Below are 18091 nucleotides of genomic sequence, written 5' to 3'. Positions count from 1 at the left end.
ATTACTCACTTACACATTTCCCAGATCACCCAGCAGGTGCACAGGTGTATTCATTACTCACTGACACATTTCCCAGGTCATCCAGCAGGTGCACAAGTGTAGTCATTACTCACTGACACATTTCCCAGGTCACCCAGCAGGTGCACAGGTGTATTCATTACTCACTTACACATTTCCCAGGTCACCCAGCAGGTGCACAGGTGTATTCATTACTCACTTACACATTTCCCAGATCACCCAGCAGGTGCACAGGTGTATTCATTACTCACTGACACATTTCCCAGGTCATCCAGCAGGTGCACAGGTGTAGTCATTACTCACTGACACATTTCTCAGGTCACCTAGCAGGTGCACAGGTGTATTCATTACTCACTGACACATTTCCCAGGTCACCCAGCAGGTGCACAGGTGTATTCATTACTCACTGACACATTTCCCAGGTCACCTAGCAGGTGCCCAGGTGTGTTCATTACTCACTGACACATTTCCCAGGTCACCCAGCACGTACACAGGTGTGTTCATTACTCACTTACACATTTCCCAGGTCACCCAGCAGGTGCACAGGTGTATTCATTACTCACTGACACATTTCCCAGGTCATCCAGCAGGTGCACAGGTGTAGTCATTACTCACTGACACATTTCCCAGGTCACCCAGCAGGTGCACAGGTGTATTCATTACTCACTTACACATTTCCCAGGTCACCCAGCAGGTGCACAGGTGTATTCATTACTCACTTACACATTTCCCAGATCACCCAGCAGGTGCACAGGTGTATTCATTACTCACTGACACATTTCCCAGGTCATCCAGCAGGTGCACAGGTGTAGTCATTACTCACTGACACATTTCTCAGGTCACCTAGCAGGTGCACAGGTGTATTCATTACTCACTGACACATTTCCCAGGTCACCCAGCAGGTGCACAGGTGTATTCATTACTCACTGACACATTTCCCAGGTCACCCAGCAGGTGCACAGGTGTATTCATTACTCACTGACACATTTCCCAGGTCACCCAGCAGGTGCACAGGTGTAGTTATTACTCACTGACACATTTCCCAGGTCACCCAGCAGGAGCACAGGTGTAGTCATTACTCACTGACACATTTCCCAGGTCACCCAGCAGGTGTACAGGTGTATTCATTACTCACTGATACATTTCCCAGGTCACCCAGCAGGTGCACAGGTGTAGTCATTACTCACTGACACATTTTCCAGGTCACCCAGCAGGTGCAGAGGTAGAGCTAATTATTTCACTTTTGATTCTGTGAGGAGACCTGGAAAACATGCACTGTTTGGGGTCCTGAGGACCGAGTTTGAGAACCTGTGTAGCATTCTATTGCCAATAACAGTGCATGTTTTCCAGGTCTCCTCACAGAATCACAAGTGAAATAATTAGCTCCACCTGTGAATCTTTTAAAATGTGTCAGTTAGTAATAACTACACCTGTCACCTGCTGGGTGACCTGGGAAATGAGAACTGTGTGGGGTCCTGTGGACCGAGTTTGAGAACCACTGGTGTATATCACGGACCATCTTCCTGCCAATACTATATCTGCGGAGCGGCGTAATTACAGATCTACATTCCACTATGATTATCCTTTATTTATATGGCGCCACGAGGGGTCCGCAGCGCCTTACAAGGTCCAGAAACAGTATGAATAAAACAAGGTTTATAAACATTTCTGGATCAGTGATAAGACCCTAATACACAGCAGAACACAAAGGTATGGTGCCATTGTTAGCAGGGGAGGTGATGATGGTGAGGGAAGGAGGGCCCTGCTCAAGAGAGCTTACAATCTATGGCGCACTGTCATCACACCACTGACTCATGCTATCAGACCATTTAATCCCAGCGCACAGACATTTCAAATTGTACAGCTCTAGGTCAGGACACGGACATACAAGACTATTCCATAGATAACCCAGTATGGATCCTTATAAAAGAAATGCATAATTCTACAATTTACCATCATAAACATATCAGCATAACCGATCTGATGAAGTCTGCAGAGCACCACGAAACGCGAAATAACACTATGCCATTACGATTTCTCTATCATGTCAAACTATAGCGTTGTACTCCAATGTACTAAACTGACAGCTGTTTACTCCTGATGAACTTTCATTAAAATATATGTTAGCTAGCATTTGCCCGCAGCTTCGCTCGCCTGGATGTCTGCGGTGGCAGCTAATATTGTGATGTATATTTTATATTGTAGTAGACATTGATCACAAAATGTAAACAATAATTGCAGTTTTTCCTTCAGGGATTAACACAAAAAGATGATTGAGGCTACTAACTCGTGAGCAAGCCATGTAAAGCTGCCCAGGGGAGAAGCAGCTGGTACTGATATCTACGCTTGCAGCCCTGAGCGTTTGTCCCTGCGACTTGTTGATCGTCATAGCGAAGCAAACGCTTACAGGAAACTGCAGGTGCTAGAACTGAAAAGGAAAATTGTTGGGGATAAGGGTTATACGTGGTATAAACAAAGTCTCACCTGCACCAGATTCCATTAGAATTTGTGCCTCAATTAGGTTCCTCTGTAGAGCAGTGACTTTAAGTCGGGTTCTATTGCATAACTTGGACGGGGTCCAGTTCTGCAGATGCATGATCGGAACACCAACTTTCAGTGCAATGCTGTGCGCTGAGAGACCAACTGCACTATCTTGTAGATCCCAAATCCGTTGCTACGCTGAAAGGTGTCAAGTAACATGAACAGCAACTCTATGATATGTCGTATTTGTCTTCTATTGGATTGACATGTAAACTGCAACTTCATGAGTCAAGATAAGCTGCCTGATTGGTGCTTAATAAATAGTTGGATTTTCTGGCTAAATAGACCTTGAGATATATATCTATTTTTAACTGTTTGCGTTCAGGGTTTGCAATATATGTATATATTGTGTATGTATGTATGTGTATAGATTACATGCTACTGGGCTGATTTATATTCCTGGTACCAACTGCATCAGAGAGAAAATTATTTACAGTACCTATGCCAATACTATACACCACAGTATTATCAGTGTCATATACCCTCTTGTTATCAATACCCTAAGCCATCTATTTGCCAATATCATATGTTTCCTTACTGCCAGTAACATACACCATCTGGTTATTAATACTATATACTGTACCATATTATTATAGATACCGTGTACTACTTATCATAAATAGTATATACCATCTATACAAGTATAATGCCTAGTATACAAGTAATTAAGAGAACTTTGAATCCCTTTAATTGGATATATATATTTTTTAGTTATTAATGAGCGAAAGTCCTCATATATTATCTGTAGGTAACAGTAACCATGTGTTTGAGAAAATGACCAAAGACTTCCATGTCCTACTAAGCAATGCCATTTAAACATATTATTTATTAACCATTATTTATATAGTGCACACACATATCCGCAGCGCTTTACATGGAGTACTTCAGTCATTCACATCAGTCCCTGCCCCAGTGGAGCTAGTGGAGCTTACAATCTATGGGGGAGATGTACTTAACGTGCCGCTATATTGCTTCCTGCTTCGCCTCTTTACCGAGGCGCAGCAGGAAGCACTAACGATGAGATGTATGAACATCTCATTGGCCGGAGCAGGGGAGCGTTAACTCCCCCCTCCGGTGAACCCCAAGTATTGCGAGATCCTGCGTCCAGCCCTGGAGCCGGCAACCACCGCAGCAGGGACAACGCTGTCTCTGCTGTGGGGATAGGGCAGCGCCAGGCTGTAGCTGACGATAGCGACGACCTGACCGATCGTACATGCCCTGCTGTTCGGCACTGCTATCTGGTGGATAGCAGCGCCGATAATGACAGGGGCGTATAGCGTCCCTGTCATTTACCGCCAAACCCTCCGATCATACATCAGGGAGAAGCGGTATCAGCGCATGTTACCACTTCGGCACTGCTTACATTTCCCCCAATATTTCCTATCACATGTACAGGCACATTTAGAGTTATTTTTTCCCAGACAGAAGCTAAAATATCCTATCAGTATTTTTTTGTAGAGTGGGAGGAAACTGAAGAACCAGGAGGAAACCCACGCAAGCACAGGGAGGACATACAAACTCCACACAAATATGGCCTTGGTGGGAATCAAACCCACGACCTCAGAGCTGTGAGGCAGTAATGCTAACCACTGCATCACCGTGCTGCCAGTGTTATAATTATTGCCATTCATTGGGCCTGATTCATTACCGGACGCAACTGCGATTACGTATATATGCAATCGTCCGATTGTTGCGTTCTGAGCATGTGTATGCATTGCAGTGCGCGAAGAGTCCACTGCGATCGGGACTAGGATCGCAGTGACTACGCAGACCCATCGCAGAGTGATGTACTGGAAGTGCCATTTATTGGAGGTGACAGGGGGGTGGTAGGCGAAAAGCAGGCGTGACCGTGCATTTGAATGCAGTTGTGCGCATAAATTAGCCACTACGATGCCGTACGCAGCTTTGTGTACTCAGTGCCTGCGCTGAAATTAGCAATTTCAGACCTTGTGCAAGTGTGCGTGAGGCTGCGATATTGTATGTACTCGATGTTACCGATGGTGTCGCAGTCTTGCTAAGTATTACAGCTGTGTGTATGGTAAGGTGGGCGTCCTTATGTTAGGCTGCGTATGGCATAGCAATTGCAATCATTAGCATAACTTCGCAGTGAGACTTCATGCGTAAGCGCAATAGCGATCCTTACTGAATCAGACCCATAGGGCCTGATTCAGAGCCGGTTGCTATTTGCGCTCGCTCATCCAGAAAATAGGGGTGGCTATTCAAATGAACCGTTCGCTGTTTGCGGTCTGTTCACACCTCTAGGTCTGAACGAGCGAACAAAACTTGCGGTCGTTTTTTGGGAAACTACACCCCCTGGCCGCTCGCATCCTACGTCATGTCTGCTATTTATTAGATTAATCGAGTACATCGAACAGGGTATGAACTGCTCGCTATTCTTGTGGTTGGTTTTTGCTACCACAATTTTGCGAGCAGTTCTGGCTAAAAAATAACCCAGTGACGTGGTCAATGACGCTGCTGTATTAATTATGCACACCCATAAAACGCCCGTTTTGACCTTTAAGCACGCCTGCGATCGGATCTCCACTCCCCGTTTTCAAGCACCTTCCACTGTTACCACCCACATACGCCTCATTCTGTCACTCAAATTAGCAGGCATTCGCTATTTAGCGAGCACATGAATTTCGACCGCACTGACTGGTTCGCGCATGCGTATAACGATCCGTACGCATGCGCAGTTGGGCAAACATCGCTCGGAGCGAACGAGCTGCCGCTTACGAGTGGCTCTGAATCAGGCCCATAGTCTGTTATTTAATAATACCTCTTAAATAAGCAAATTTCTACTATCAGTCAACAGGTATTTGTCTGTAATCTGCCTCCTACATGTTAGATCAGTGGTTCTCAAACTCGGTCTTCAGGACCCCACACAGGTCACGTTTTCCAGGTCACCCAGCAGGTGCACAGGTGTATTCATTACTCACCGACACATTTTAAAAGAGCAACAGGTGGAGATAATTATTTCACTTGCGATTCTGTGAAGAGATCTGCAAAACATACACTGTTTGGGGTTCTGAGGACCGAGTTTGAGAATCTCTGCGTTAGATAAAGAAAGCAAATTTCTGATTGGTTGCTGTGACTTTGGCGCAAATTTACTCATGTGTAATTTTAGTAAACAGCCTCCATTGTAGCATTATTACGGCGTATAACAGTAGCGCAATGTACCTGCAATATCTCCGTTTAGCAAGTCTTACCTGCTTTTAGAAAAAATACTGAGAATTAGTTTGTGTCTACCGAGCAAGAGCAGTTATACTAGGCATCTGGACATATATACAGCCAAAACAACAAATACTGAGAATTTTATCCATCTAGCATACAGAACAAATAAGAGTTGAACTGTGCTATTATCCATACTGTTTATAAATTAGAATAGCTGAGAATTACATCTAGCATACAGAACGAGAAGTGATACTGTGCCATTGTCCATATATAAAGAACTAGCGACCGCTCCCATCTTCGAACGGGAGCAATTTTGAATTTACGGTGACAGTTTTTTTCTAACCGAGGGCTTATAAGATCGCTTTGTAGACGACATTAGTCGTCTCTCCTCCTGACGTCATCATGAAGAGGTTTAAATTTGACGTGAAACGCAAATTACATCATCCATACAGGACAAGAGGAGTGATACTGTGCCACTGTCCATATATAAAGAATGAGAATTACAGCTAGCATACAGAACAAGAGGAGTGATACTGAGCCACTGTCCATATATAAAGAATGAGAATTACAGCTAGCATACAGAACAAGAGGAGTGATACTGTGCCACTGTCCATATATAAAGAATGAGAATTACAGCTAGCATACAGAACAAGAGGAGTGATACTGAGCCACTGTCCATATATAAAGAATGAGAATTACAGCTAGCATACAGAACAAGAGGAGTGATACTGTGCCACTGTCCATAAATAAAGAATGAGAATTACAGCTAGCATACAAAACAAGAGGAGTGATACTGTGCCACTGTCCATATATAAAGAATGAGAATTACATCTAGCATACAGAACAAGAGGAGTGATACTGTGCCACTGTCCATATATAAAGAATGAGAATTACATTTAGCATACAGAACAAGAGGAGTGATACTGTGCCACTGTCCATATATAAAGAATGAGAATTACAGCTAGCATACAAAACAAGGAGTGATACTGTGCCACTGTCCATATATAAAGAATGAGAATTACATCTAGCATACAGAACAAGAGGAGTGATACTGTGCCACTGTCCATATATAAAGAATGAGAATTACAGCTAGCATACAAAACAAGGAGTGATACTGTGCCACTGTCCATATATAAAGAATGAGAATTACATCTAGCATACAGAACAAGAGGAGTGATACTGTGGTGCTCTCCATATATAAAGAATGAGAATTACATTTAGCATACAGAACAAGAGGAGTGATACTGTGCCACTGTCCATATATAAAGAATGAGAATTACAGCTAGCATACAGAACAAGAGGAGTGATACTGTGCCACTGTACATATACAAAGAATGAGAATTACAGCCAGCAGACAGAACAAGAGGAGTGATACTGTGCCACTGTCCATATATAAAGAATGAGAATTACAGCTAGCATACAGAACAAGAGGAGTGATACTGTGCCACTGTCCATATATAAAGAATGAGAATTACAGCTAGCATACAGAACAAGAGGAGTGATACTGTGCCACTGTCCATATATAAAGAATGAGAATTACAGCTAGCATACAGAACAAGAGGAGTGATACTGTGCCTCTGTCCATATATAAAGAATGAGAATTACATCTAGCATACAGAACGAGAGGAGTGATACTGTGCCACTGTCCATATATGAAGAATGAGAATTACATCTAGCATACAGAACGAGAGGAGTGATACTGAGCCACTGTCCATAAATAAATAATGAGAATTACAGCTAGCATACAGAACAAGAGGAGTGATACTGTGCCACTGTCCATATATAAAGAATGAGAATTACATCTAGCATACAGAACAAGAGGAGTGATACTGTGCCACTGTCCATAAATAAAGAATGAGAATTACAGCTAGCATACAAAACAAGAGGAGTGATACTGTGCCACTGTCCATATATAAGAATGAGAATTACAGCTAGCATACAGAACAAGAGGAGTGATACTGTGCCACTGTCCATATATAAAGAATGAGAATTACATCTAGCATACAGAACAAGAGGAGTGATACTGTGCCACTGTCCATATATAAAGAATGAGAATTACAGCTAGCATACAGAACAAGAGGAGTGATACTGTGGTGCTGTTCATATATAAAGAATGAGAATTACATTTAGCATACAGAACAAGAGGAGTGATACTGTGCCACTGTTCATATATAAAGAATGAGAATTACAGCCAGCAGACAGAACAAGAGGAGTGATACTGTGCCACTGTCCATATATAAAGAATGAGAATTACAGCTAGCATACAGAACAAGAGGAGTGATACTGTGCCACTGTCCATATATAAAGAATGAGAATTACAGCTAGCATACAGAACAAGAGGAGTGATACTGTGCCACTGTCCATATATGAAGAATGAGAATTACAGCTAGCATACAGAACAAGAGGAGTGATACTGTGCCTCTGTCCATATATAAAGAATGAGAACTACATCTAGCATACAGAACAAGAGGAGTGATACTGTGCCACTGTCCATATATGAAGAATGAGAATTATATCTAGCATACAGAACGAGAGGAGTGATACTGAGCCACTGTCCATATATAAAGAATGAGAATTACATCTAGCATACAGAACAAGAGGAGTGATACTGTGCCACTGTCCATATATAAAGAATGAGAATTACATCTAGCATACAGAACAAGAGAAGTGATACTGTGCCACTGTCCATATATAAAGAATGAGAATTACATCTAGCATACAGAACAAGAGGAGTGATACTGTGCCACTGTCCATATATAAAGAATGAGAATTACATTTAGCATACAGAACAAGAGGAGTGATACTATGCCACTGTCCATATATAAAGAATGAGAATTACATCTAGCATACAGAACAAGAGAAGTGATACTGTGCCACTGTCCATATATAAAGAATGAGAATTACATTTAGGATACAGAACAAGAGGAGTGATACTGTGCCACTGTCCATATATAATGAGAATTACAGCTAGCATACAGAACAAGAGGAGTGATACTGTGCCACTGTCCATATATAAAGAATGAGAATTACATCTAGCATACAGAACAAGAGGAGTGATACTGTGCCACTGTCCATATATAAAGAATGAGAATTACATCTAGCATACAGAACAAGAGGAGTGATACTGTGCCACTGTCCATATATAAAGACTGAGAACTACATCTATCGTACAGAACAAGAGGAGTGATACTGTGCCACTGTCCATATATAAAGAATGAGAATTACATCTAGCATACAGAACAAGAGGAGTGATACTGTGCCACTGTCCATATATAAAGAATGAGAATTACATCTAGCATACAGAACAAGAGGAGTGATACTGTGCCACTGTCCATATATAAAGAATGAGAATTACATTTAGCATACAGAACAAGAGGAGTGATACTGTGCCAATGTCCATATATAAAGAATGAGAATTACATCTAGCATACAGAACAAGAGAAGTGATGCTGTGCCACTGTCCACATATAAAGAATGAGAATTACATTTAGGATACAGAATAAGAGGAGTGATACTGTGCCACTGTCCATATATAAAGAATGAGAATTACATCTAGCATGCAGGACAAGAGGAGTGATACTGTGCCACTGTCCATATATAATGAGAATTACAGCTAGCATACAGAACAAGAGGAGTGATACTGTGCCACTGTCCATATATAAAGAATGAGAATTACATCTAGCATACAGAACAAGAGGAGCGATACTGTGCCACTGTCCATATATAAAGAATGAGAATTACAGCTAGCATACAGAACAAGAGGAGTGATACTGTGCCACTGTCCATATATAAAGAATGAGAATTACATTTAGGATACAGAACAAGAGGAGTGATACTGTGCCACTGTCCATATATAATGAGAATTACAGCTAGCATACAGAACAAGAGGAGTGATACTGTGCCACTGTCCATATATAAAGAATGAGAATTACATCTAGCATACAGAACAAGAGGAGTGATACTGTGCCACTGTCCATATATAAAGAATGAGAATTACATCTAGCATACAGAACAAGAGGAGTGATACTGTGCCACTGTCCATATATAAAGACTGAGAACTACATCTATCGTACAGAACAAGAGGAGTGATACTGTGCCACTGTCCATATATAAAGAATGAGAATTACATCTAGCATACAGAACAAGAGGAGTGATACTGTGCCACTGTCCATATATAAAGAATGAGAATTACATCTAGCATACAGAACAAGAGGAGTGATACTGTGCCACTGTCCATATATAAAGAATGAGAATTACATTTAGCATACAGAACAAGAGGAGTGATACTGTGCCACTGTCCATATATAAAGAATGAGAATTACATCTAGCATACAGAACAAGAGAAGTGATGCTGTGCCACTGTCCACATATAAAGAATGAGAATTACATTTAGGATACAGAATAAGAGGAGTGATACTGTGCCACTGTCCATATATAAAGAATGAGAATTACATCTAGCATGCAGGACAAGAGGAGTGATACTGTGCCACTGTCCATATATAATGAGAATTACAGCTAGCATACAGAACAAGAGGAGTGATACTGTGCCACTGTCCATATATAAAGAATGAGAATTACATCTAGCATACAGAACAAGAGGAGCGATACTGTGCCACTGTCCATATATAAAGAATGAGAATTACAGCTAGCATACAGAACAAGAGGAGTGATACTGTGCCACTGTCCATATATAATGTGAATTACATCTAGCATACAGAACAAGAGGAGTGATACTGTGCCACTGTCCATATATAAAGAATGAGAATTACATCTAGCATCAGAACAAGAGGAGTGATACTGTGCCATTGTCCATATAAAAAGAATGAGAATTACATTTAGCATACAGAACAAGAGGAGTGATACTGTGCCACTGTCCATATATAAAGAATGAGAATTACATCTAGCATCAGAACAAGAGGAGTGATACTGTGCCATTGTCCATATATAAAGAATGAGAATTACAGCTAGCATACAGAACAAGAGGAGTGATACTGTGCCACTGTCCATATATAAATAATGAGAATTACATCTAGCATCAGAACAAGAGGAGTGATATTGTGCCACTGTCCATATATAAAGAATGAGAATTACATCTAGCATCAGAACAAGAGGAGAGATACTGTGCCACTGTCCATATATAAAGAATGAGAATTACAGCTAGCATCAGAACAAGAGGAGTGATACTGTGTCACTGTCCATATATAAAGAATGAGAATTACATCTAGCATACAGAACAAGAGGAGTGATACTGTGCCACTGTCCATATATAAAGAATGAGAATTACAGCTAGCATACAGAACAAGAGGAGTGATACTGTGCCACTGTCCATATATAAATAATGAGAATTACATCTAGCATCAGAACAAGAGGAGTGATACTGTGCCACTGTCCATATATAAAGAATGAGAATTACATCTAGCATACAGAACAAGAGGAGTGATACTGTGGTGCTGTCCATATATAAAGAATGAGAATTACAGCTAGCATACAGAACAAGAGAAGTGATACTGTGCCACTGTCCATATATAAAGAATGAGAATTACATCTAGCATACAGAACAAGAGGAGTGATACTGTGTCACTGTTCATATATAAAGAATGAGAATTACAGCTAGCATACAGAACAAGAGGAGTGATACTGTGTCACAGTCCATATATAAAGAATGAGAATTACATTTAGCATACAGAACAAGAGAAGTGATACTGTGCCACTGTCCATATATAACGAATAAACCAGATACTGAGAATAGCATCCAGAGAACAGAACAAATAAGAAGGGCTACTGTGCTATTGTCCATATCGATAGAATAACAACAGATAATGAGAATTGCATCCAGCATACAGAGGGATAGCAGTGACACTGTGCGACTGTCCATATATACAGAATAAACCAGATACTGAGAATGACATCTCGCATACAGAATGAGAGCAGTAACACTGTGCCATTGTCTATATATAAAGAATAACAACAGATACTGAGATTACATCCAGCATATAGAACAATAGGAGTGATATTGTGCCATTATGCATATACAAAGAGTAAGAACTCTTTATACATAATACAGAGCTAGAGACGTTGTACTGTGCAGTTGTCTACACAGAGCATGAAAGTGGCAATATGTATCTGCACATGTTTAAGCAATAGCTACAAATAGTGAGACCTAGGGGTCAATTTACTAAGATGTGAGTTCTATTAAGAAGTGATGTTGCCCATAGCAACCAATCAGATTCCTGGTATTATCTTCTAATCTAGAAGGTGCTAGATAAATGAGAAGTAGAATCGGATTGGTTGCTATGGGCAACATCACTTCTTAATAGAACTCCCATCTTAGTAAATTAACCCCCTTACACTTGGCACACAGAACAAGAGAACTGCTACTGTGCACCCAATAAATAAAGGCATTTACATCTGGTATTAAAAAAAAGAAAGCAAGTAAATGATATACTGTACTGTAGCATACTAGCCAATTCCTAACCAGACGGGACACATGTAACTATAGGAATGGTACTTTGCAGGTTTTCAGATTGTATACAAAGGCTTACACACAGATAACTGACCAAGCGTAGTGATACTGTGCATTTGATTAATACTAGGAAGGTTGGCTGTTATGTTCTGTTCCTGTACACATGGCACTGCCAAGCGTATATACAGTATACACAGCTCTTAGCGAAGTGTAAATAAATCCTCATTTGGTTTTTTTTGGCATAATTTAAATTGCAAACAATGAATCTGGGGTATTAGCAGAAGTGAATATCCTTGGTGTCCCGGCTATAATGGGGCTGACTGTAATATACTGAGCAGCGCGTTGGTGGTTACACCGACACTAGGACTATTGTTTCTGCTTGTACCTCCCAGGAACGGACTGTATCTATCTCACAGCTTGTGTCATTCACAACACAAAGATCCCCTTGGATCACCATTCCCTTTTTTTTATTACAATTTATATTGATTTTCCACAGAGATGAAACTTAAACAGTAAAACCCATATAAATCCTAGTTTCCCAGTTAGTGAAGAAGATTACAATGGTACAGAGTACAGGGACAGCACAGAGTCCTACGCAGCCACGGAATGACGGAAATGACTCGTGGGAGATGGCCCTCGTACCTAGAAGTGTCTTACCTCATAGTGTTATCCCATTCATTTGTTTAATGACGTCAGAATAGCAGTCACTCTGCCTGAACGACCACAATCTAATTCGCTGCCAATCTGCAGCGCAACAAGGAATATAAATACTGTAAAGGACCAATTTGACATGAAGTCTTATGAAAGGATCTATGTTACTGAGCTGAGTAATATACATGATTTACATGAAGGGTTTGGAATGATGGGAGAGTGGGGTTTCTCTGGGCAGGCAGATAGTGACCGACAGATTTGTAGACTTGATTTGCAGAAAATGCACAGTGTGGGTTGGCCGATTCATATACAGGCCTGGACCAGTTAGCAGTGGGGGGGTTTCCAAATGCTTGATTTTAGAGCGAGTGTGGCCAGTCCATGAAGAGGGTATAATTACCACTTATCCAGCTTTAATATATTGTGTTGCATAATTCCAGCATAAACAGGACCAGCGATCACAGTAAGCCATTAGATGCGGCAGTAGGGCCATTCTGCCTGAGCCAAATGTTTTTATTGAGATGTAGGCACCATTCCAGAGCATGGGAGCAAGGGCCTAATTCAGACCCGCTCGCGAGCGCTGAGCGCTCGCAAGCGGGTCGATGGTGCCCTAATGCGCATGCGCACGACGGAGGGAGCTCCGTCGTGCGCATGCGCGAGACCCGCATAGCAACAGCCAAGCTATCGCTATGGGTCTCGCACCAAAGGGGGCGTGTTGTCGATGGTGACTGACAGCACGCCCCCTTTGGTGGGCGTGCCGGGGGCGTTGCTGCCCAGACGGAGGTGTTCCCATGGGAGTGATGTCAGTGGGAGTGGTTTTGGCTCTGATAGAGCCAAAAGCACTCCTGGGTTGCGGCAGCAAGACCCTACCGCAGGTGCTCGTCGCAAGGCCGATGGTCGCGATGGTCTTGACCATCGCGACCATCTTTTTGGCCACTCGCATAAGCTGTGGGTGGTCACCCACAACTATGTGAGCGGTCAGGAGGCCGCTCCATTTTTAGGTAGGAGGGCCCTGATTCAGAGCGGTCAGGAGGCCGCTCCATTTTTAGGTAGGAGGGCCCTGATTCAGAGCCCTGATAGAGCCAAAATCACTCCTGGCCTTGCGGTTGAGAAACCCGACCACAGGGTTTCACTCGCAAGTCCGATGGTCGCGATGGTCAAGACCATCGCGACCATCTTGTTGGACGCTCGTATATGCTGTGGGTGGTCACCCACAGCTATATGAGCGGCCAGGAGGACGCTCCATTTTAATGGAGGTGGCCCCTGATTCAGAGCGAGCGCTCTGGTCAGAGCGTCCGGCTCTGAATCAGGGCCTTTATCTTCAGTTTCATAGATGAACATTTCAGTTCTGGGGTTTAGTGATTCTTTAAATGGGCAGTATGATATTTGAGTACCTACACATAAAAACACTAGTGCAATGGGGCATAGGTGTGTAGACAGCACTGTACCACAGTGGTTAGCAGTGCTAGAGCACTGGGGTCATGAGTTCAATACCCGACCAGGGCCTCATAAGTGTGGAGTGTATATGTACTCCCACTGTGTGTACGGGTTTACTTCTGTGTGGTAGTGAATATAGGGCCCGATTCAGACCCGCTCGATAGGCTGCGTTTGCACGTAGCCTGCCGGTGTTTGCAATCTGCGCATGTGTATAAGACGCAGTGTGCGTGCGCGAATAAGTCACGTGGCGATCGCCCCTTGTACATAGACGCCTCGCTAGATTGAGTGACAGGACGAGCCGTTTGTGGGTTGTGACAGGAGTTGGTCGATGGAAACGGCAGGGTGGTGTGGCGAACGCAGGCATGTCTGTGCGTCTTAATACCATTTCAGAGGCGTAAATAATTAAGACGCAGCGTCAGCATACCCGTCACATGGCTGAATTACACACAGCAGCACTCGCAGTGCTTGCGGTAGGGTACAGCCACAAGTGCTGCGTATGGGTCTGATGTTACTTGATGTTACCGATTGTTGAATACACTTCCCGGAGGTGACGTGTGTTACTAAGGGAAAGTGTCAGGCTGGTGGGCGTCTAAATACACACCAAGACATGTGGGCGTGCTAATTTCTTGCCGTGTGATCGCGGGATTTGCATACTTTGGCAGCTGACGGCTGCGTGCGAACGCATCTAGCGAGTGGATCTGAATCGGGCCCATAGTTCCTATAGGCTCCAAAATTGTCTCTGATGCATGTGGTGGAAGCCAGGACTCCCCTCCAATGGGAATGGGTATGAAATACCGCCTAGCCTAACCCTCCCCCTAGCCTAACCCTCCCGGGGGGGGGCCTAACCCTAAGTCCCCCCCGGGAGCACTAAAACCTCGCGGCCCACGGCATCACTACGGTCGCCGGTCTCCTGGGGTTGGGGAAATGCGGGCGTCTACATCTAGACGCCCGCAATTTCACCCTTGCCGGGATAAGACAGTCGGGAAGCCGGCTGCCGGTATATAGGCAGTCGGCTTCCCGATTGCTTCCCCTCCAATGGCTCCACCAGCGAACTGCCAGCGAGGCCTGATAGACGAGGAGGGAGAGTATAGCAGGGTCTGGGGCTGCGATGAGGAGAATTGCAGATTCGGAGCAGGAGTATGGATTGGAGGCGGTTATGGGGGAGAATTTGGACAAAGGATGGGGTGAGGATAGAGGGTGCTGAACGCTCGCAACCGGGTCGATGGTGGCCCAGAGCGTCTTGACCATCGCGACCATCATCCTGGCCGCTCGCAATAGCTTTGGGTGGCATTAGCCGGGAGGCCGCTCCATAAAAAAAAAAAAAGATGCCCTGATTCAGAGCGTCCGGCTCGGAATCAGGGCCAGTGTCAGGGACAGATCCGGACCTGTTATAGGATGGGTTCAAAATTACTAGTAAACAATAATGAGAGCAATGTGGAGCCACTATAGGGATGGTGAAACTTAATGGTGCATACACACGGTCAGATTTGTCAGATCGGTCAGGTGAACGATTGAACGATTTTACCAAAGATTTGAACAATTTGAACTATGAACGATTTTTGACTGCATTAAAACGAATGGAATTGTGCAAGTCTGACTGCAAACACATCAGATGTCAGATATCGTTATCTGGCCATCGGGAACGCGCATCGTTCATCGTCCATCGTTCAGGCATGTCAGATATGTCAGAGTTTTGTAAATCGTTATGACCATTAGCTATTCTACATTTATCTGCAAACAAAAATAAAAAAAATATATAAAACATTTCACATTTGTTCAACTACACTGATTGATGGGGCCTTTTTGCTTTATGAGTGGTCCTAAATGTCTCTGTTTGAAAATGGACACGGTGCCCTAAAAAAACAAAAAGAGAGGATGCCCGAAAAGAAATTCCCCTTTAAAGATGCATTTCACATGACACTGGATTCCAAACCACCACGGCGTATTTACTAACAGAGCACCAGCGCTGTTTTTGTGTTCTAAGAGAAGTGAAACTTCTGGTCTATACATCGGTACCCCCCAGATTCTGGCTGTTCCTCTTTTCCTGGGACCTACTATGTAATATTACTAATGCTTACTCTGCAGAGCATTGCACTGCTTCCATTTATCTCTCCGCAGACACCAACTGCTTTGTTCCTCCGAATAGCTCACATTTACAAGGCAGGAAAAGCTGGAAGAACTGGATTTGTTTTAACCTCTTGTAAAAAAAAAAAAAACTGGTTGAGTAAATCGGTGGTGATGTGCTATGGGGCAGGGGTCAGTATCCATGCAGGGCGAACGCATGGGGGGAATGGTATATTTCCTCTTCTCTGGCTACAGAAGTTACTCTTTCCCGGTTCCTAATTGTCTTCTGCATTTAGAAGTCACCTAGCTGTGGGGCACACACCTGCCAATGACATGCCGCAGCATGGTAGAGGTTATTCTATGTGCCGAGGTGGCACTTGGATCGGTGCATTATGGGCGCATGCTTGAATTATGTGTTATCAATAAACAAATAATGACAGCGTACAGCGAGATGGACACTCTGATACGGCCGGGCCTGACCTTCAGACGCTTTCCCTGCCTATGGTTACTGTTATTTAAACAGGGGTTGGAATTAATTAAATAATAATAGTTTGTCCCAGGCGGGACGAGAAAAGGTCTCATTTCCTAATTCTTACCCATGATATCAGGGGCACGGCTGCCAAGTGCCCATTCGCTGGGGTGATCAAATGACCGTGTCATGTCTGACAGTGAGAAAAACAAACCTCATACCAGAACGTGCAACACGGCATTCACTACACCAACGCAGTGTCGGATTCACACCTGTGCAGCCGGGGCCATTGCCCAGCGTGGGGGCAGTGTGGCATAATGTGAACTGGTGGCTCTGTGTAGTGTAATGTGAACTGGGGGCACTACAGTGTGTTCTACACCTTTGTGGTGCTGGGAGTATTTATACATGATAGTCCTGATTCAGATGTGCGAGCAGCGCGCAGTGCCCCCCTGCACGCAGTTGGCCGATGTTGCATGTCCTGCCTATGATTCCCGATGGTTACCGCATGGAGACGCAGAACGAATTTGGACACGAGCTCCGGATTTCAAAGTGTGTTCCTGGGAGGTGACGGGCGGCTTCCCCAGGCACGGCCATGCCGCTAACAGTGACTGCATCTCAAGACTCAGTAGCTCTAGCGCAGGACGCCATCTTCAGACAGGGAAGTGGTGTGTCTAAAGATGGATTGGGTTGGGTATGGGATCCCTGTGGTCGGGATGACACTGGTCAGAATACCCACAGCGGCATCCCAACAGTCAGAATCCCGTAAGTAAGACTAACCCTTACCCCTAATCCTAACTCCCCCCCTTCCCGGTGCCTAACCATAATCTCCCCCTCCCTGGTGTCTAACCCTCCCGTCTTAGTGCCTAACCCTAGCCCTCCCTCATGCCGGTGCCTAATCCTCTCTCCTTAGTGCCTAACCCTAACCTCCCGTCTTAATGCCTAATGCTAACCTCCCCCTCCCTGGTGCCTAACCCTAACCCTCCCTCTTGCCGGTGCCTAACCCTCTCTCCTTAGTGCCTAACCCTAACCTCCCGTCTTAATGCCTAATGCTAACCTCCCCCTCCTTGGTGCCTAACCCTAACCCTCCCTCTTGCCGGTGCCTAACCCTCTCTCCTTAGTGCCTAACCCTAACCTCCCCCCTTAGTGCCTAACCCTAACCTTCCTGGTGCCTAACCCTAACCATCCCCCGTAGTGCCTAATCCTAACCCTAACCTCCGTCTTGCCGGTGCCTAACCCTAACCCTCTCTCCTTAGTGCCTAACCCTAACCCTCTCTCCT

The 18091-nt window shown here is 44.0% G+C and overlaps 1 protein-coding gene across 1 annotated transcript in view; it reads right to left on the bottom strand.

Annotated features, from left to right (window-relative positions):
* The window catches only part of FA2H (fatty acid 2-hydroxylase), a 94466-nt gene that overhangs the window by 16368 nt on the left and 60007 nt on the right, over positions 1 to 18091 (bottom strand). The window lies entirely within an intron of this gene.

The sequence above is a fragment of the Taudactylus pleione genome, unplaced genomic scaffold, assembly GCF_031769625.1.
Source record: "Taudactylus pleione unplaced genomic scaffold, aTauple2 ptg000194l, whole genome shotgun sequence".
NCBI classification, from domain to species: Eukaryota; Metazoa; Chordata; class Amphibia; order Anura; family Myobatrachidae; genus Taudactylus; species Taudactylus pleione.
Note: the sequence above shows the minus strand (reverse complement) of the source record. Positions and strands in the feature narration are given on the sequence as shown.